Genomic DNA, 273 nt, shown 5'->3' on the forward strand with positions numbered 1-273 from the left:
GACAGCCCACGGCAGATGGCAGAGTGCCAATGTTCTGCTAGAGACCCCCGGGTGAGGGTCCTGCAAGATGGGATTTCTCTGGGCCTTTCGTAAATTCCCCATGAGCTCGTCTTCTGCGGGGAGACTAGGGGTGTGTACTTTCCCCCACCGGGCCCGGCCGAGTTTGCTTTGGCTGATGCTCCGGGGGCTTCACAAACAGGAGACGGGTTTTCCTACTGCTGCTGCCTTGGCTTGAGATGGCAGCAAAGAGGGTGGTGCTGATCCAGACCCCAG

Source organism: Ailuropoda melanoleuca, chromosome 10 (assembly GCF_002007445.2).
Source record: "Ailuropoda melanoleuca isolate Jingjing chromosome 10, ASM200744v2, whole genome shotgun sequence".
Taxonomy (NCBI): Eukaryota; Metazoa; Chordata; class Mammalia; order Carnivora; family Ursidae; genus Ailuropoda; species Ailuropoda melanoleuca.